At 45.6% G+C, this 3711-nt stretch overlaps 1 pseudogene; it reads left to right on the top strand.

Moving 5' to 3' along the window:
* The first annotated feature begins 2674 nt into the window (after window positions 1-2674).
* LOC100585356 lies at window positions 2675-3082 on the top strand (annotated as a pseudogene).
* Window positions 3083-3711: the final 629 nt, after the last annotated feature.

Here is a 3711-nt window from a genome sequence, read left to right as displayed (position 1 = left end):
GCTTCACAAAATATTGTTAGGATGGGTTTGGATTCCCCAGTGCTGCTTACAGATAATCTTTTTTTTTTTTTTTTTTTGAGATGGAGTCTCGCTCTGTCACCCAGGCTGGAGTGCAATGCCATAATCTCAGCTCACTGCAACCTCTGCCTTCCAAGTTCAAGCGATTCTCCTGCCTCAGCCTCCCGAGTAGCTGGGATTACAGGCGCCTGCCACTATGCCTGGCTAATTTTTGTATTTTTAGCAGAGATGCGTTTACCTCGTTGGCCAGGCTAGTCTCGAACCCCTGACCCTGTGATCCACCCGCCTCAGCCTCCCAAAGTGCTGGGATTACAGGTGTGAGCCACCGTGCCTGGCAGAAAACCTTTTTTGTTAACCTAAATGCATTTCTCCTTGGTAGAGGAGCCAATGGCCCAGCATTTGACAGGAGGTATGAATGCAGGTTTGTATAGGAAGAGGCCGACAGTACTCATGGGTTGAAAAATTGTGTTTCTTTTTAAGGTATCCTTTTCCAGCACTGAAAGAGAGAAAGCGAAGAACAAAAAATTCAACTCAAGCACATCTGAGAGGCATAAGGTTAACAGCTGTCATGATACTGCTGCTAAAATTCTGAAAAGACAATGTCAGATCTAGACTTGTTGGGATAAAACACAGCTGGGCAGAGCTGAAAGGGGGGAAAAATACCCTCAGATCCTAAAGGAAAAATGAAAAGACAAAATTTCAGTCAATAATGCATTAATGAGGTGAACTCTAGTGTATATACACACACACATACACACACACAGACACACACCCTATAAATTGCAGAAAGAATTTCACTCTGTAGAAAAGAAGGCTCAGAAAGATGAGTCCTAGGTGTTCAGTCTGATTCTCCACCAACCCCCACCCTCAGGAGTCTTCCAGTGGGCATTCTCCTGAGAGAGAAACTAGAATAGGCCAGAGCATTTAAGATGGTGCAACCAGTAGTTTATTAATTAATGTACGGGCAGGGCACAATGGCTCACTCCTGTAATCCCAGCAGTTGAGAGGCTAAGATGGGTGGGTCGCTTGAGTTTGAGATCAGCCTGGATAACATGGCAAAACCCTGTCTCTAGAAAAAATTACAAAAATTAGCCAGGGGTGGTGATGCATGCCTGTAGCCCCAGCTACTCAGGTGGCTAAGATGGCGGGATCACTTGAGACTGGGAGGTTGGGGCTGCAGTGAGCTGTGATGGCACCACTGCACTCCAGCCTCAGTGACAGAGTGAGACATTATCTCAAAAAAAAAATTAATGTACAAACGTGCCCCAACTTACAATGGGGTTGCATCCTGATAAACCCACCATAAGTTGGAGATACCTTAAGTCACAAATGTTGTTAATACACCTACTGAACACCATAGCTTAGTCTAGCCTACCTTAAACATACTCAGCTTACTTACATTAGCCCACAGTAGGGCAAATCATCTGGACACACAACACATTGCAGAGTATCAATAGTTTAGCCTCGTGATCACGGGGCTGACTGAGAGCTGAGGCTCACTGCTGCTGCCCAGCATTGAGAGAGTGTCTGACTGCATATTCTGGTATGATACCCAGGGAAAAGAGCACAGTTCAGAATTTAGTATGATTTCTACTCAACACATACTGCTTTCACACCATTGTGAAGTGGAAAAGTCCTAAGTAAAACCATCGTAAGTTTGGGATCATCTATATTGCTAATTAAGTGATAACCAATTGGTAAATAGTTCATTGGTAGCATAGGGACTTGGGGCAGTGGGCCTCATTTAATTGTATGAACTGTATCCAGGCTGGCCTCTCTACAGCATCCCAGTGAACAGTGGTCCATTCTAAGGTTGAATACCTCCAGGGACAGTGAGCTCACAAACCCCTTGCCTTCTAGGCAGTCCTTTCCCTCACTGAGCACAAATTAGCTTCCATACAGTTTCTTGCCACTGATCTAAGTTCTGCTCTTTGGGAGACATCACCCTCAGGAAAGAACAAACAAGGTGGCGCAGCAAAGGATCCTGTGAAAAAAATCTGCTCTAAAATTCCAGAGGAAGAGATCTGCTCAGACAGATCTTTTCACGGGAACCCTCACTGTGCCACTTTGAGGGGCATTACATCTCCTCTATGTCTTTGGATGTCTTTGGAGTAATCCCAGCTGGAAGGGATGGGTGATTTTGGAATGTTAACTAGAGGAAGCACATTCAGGAGTAAAGCAAGGGCAGGATTATGGAGCTGAGAGCCTAATCTTATAGAAAACTTCTGCAACCCCATTCGCATGGCTGTGTCCCATTGAGATACAGATTCGCATACAATCTATTTTTAAAAGGACATTCCCTGCCAGGCACGGTGGCTTATGCCTGTAATCCCAGCACTTTGGGAGGCTGAGGTGGGCAGATCATTTGAGGTCAGGAGTTTGAGACCAGCTTGGCCAACATGGTGAAATCCCATCTCTATTAAAAATACAAAAATTAGCCAGGCATGGCGGCCTGTGCCTGTGATCCCAGCTACCTGGGAGGCTGAGGCAGGAGAATAGCTTGAATCTGGGAGGCAGAGGTTATGGTGAACCGCGATCGCACCATTGCACTCCAGTTTGGGCAGCAGAGTGAGATTCTGTCTCAAAAAATAAAAGGACATTGCCCTTTCTTCCTGGGTGCTGCCTATGGAGGTGGCAGCCATCTCCTACTCACATCATGGCTGCCCTCAGACCCCTCATGAAGCCCAAGATTTTCAAAAAGAGGAAGAAGACATTCATCCGGCAGCAGTCAGACTGATATGTCAAAATTAAGTGTAACTGGCAGACACCTAGAGGTATTGACAACAGGATTCAGAGAAGGTTCAAGAGCCAGCTCTTGATGTCCAACATTGGTTATGGGAGCAACAAAAAAACAAAGCACATGCTGCCCAGTAGCTTACAGAAGTTCCTGGTCCACAACATCAAGGAGCTGGAAGTGCTGCTGAGGTGTGACAAGTCTTACTGTGCTGAGATCGCTTCCAATGTTTCCTCCAAGAACCACAAAGCCATTGTGGAAAGCGCAGCCCAGCTGGCCATCAGAGTCACCAGTCACAAAGCAAGGCTGTGCAGCAAAGAAAATGAATAGACAGCCCATGTGCCCATTTTATTTCTGTTTAAATAAAAATTGCAAAAAAAAAAAAAAAAGGAAAAGAAAAAGAAAAGAAAAGGACATTGCTATAAGAACCACTGTGAAATCATAGGCCCATATGCTAAAACAGCCCTGGGAGACAGGTGAGTCCATCCCTTCTCCCATTTTGCAGATGGAGACACTAAGGCCCAGAGAAGGAAATAGAATTGCCAAAGGTTCTACAGTGAGTTCATGGGAGGGGCAAGACTAATGAGAAAACGGATATCTCTTGGACACTCACTGGGCACTGTGCTTTGCATACATGATCATATTCCATCCTCAGAACAAACCTGTGCAGCAGGTTTTGTTAGTACTCCGGTTTCACAGATGAAGCCTCAACTCTGAGGCTCAGACACCGGGAAGTTGCCCAGGATCACACAGTTAGGAGACGGCAGAGCTGGAATTTGAAAGCCAGTCTGATTTTCCACACACATCATTTGACCACTAACAGTTTAGGGTTGCCTTAAAACCCAGGCCCCGTCTCCCCACTCCCCTAAGTCCACTCTATCCCTGTAGTCCTCCATTATGTTACATTGACTGCTAAAGAAAGAAGATCCAAATGGTCACAGCTCTGGAGGATTTGCAAA

The sequence above is a fragment of the Nomascus leucogenys genome, chromosome 8, assembly GCF_006542625.1.
Source record: "Nomascus leucogenys isolate Asia chromosome 8, Asia_NLE_v1, whole genome shotgun sequence".
NCBI classification, from domain to species: domain Eukaryota; kingdom Metazoa; phylum Chordata; class Mammalia; order Primates; family Hylobatidae; genus Nomascus; species Nomascus leucogenys.
This window is presented reverse-complemented; position numbering and strand designations above follow the sequence as displayed.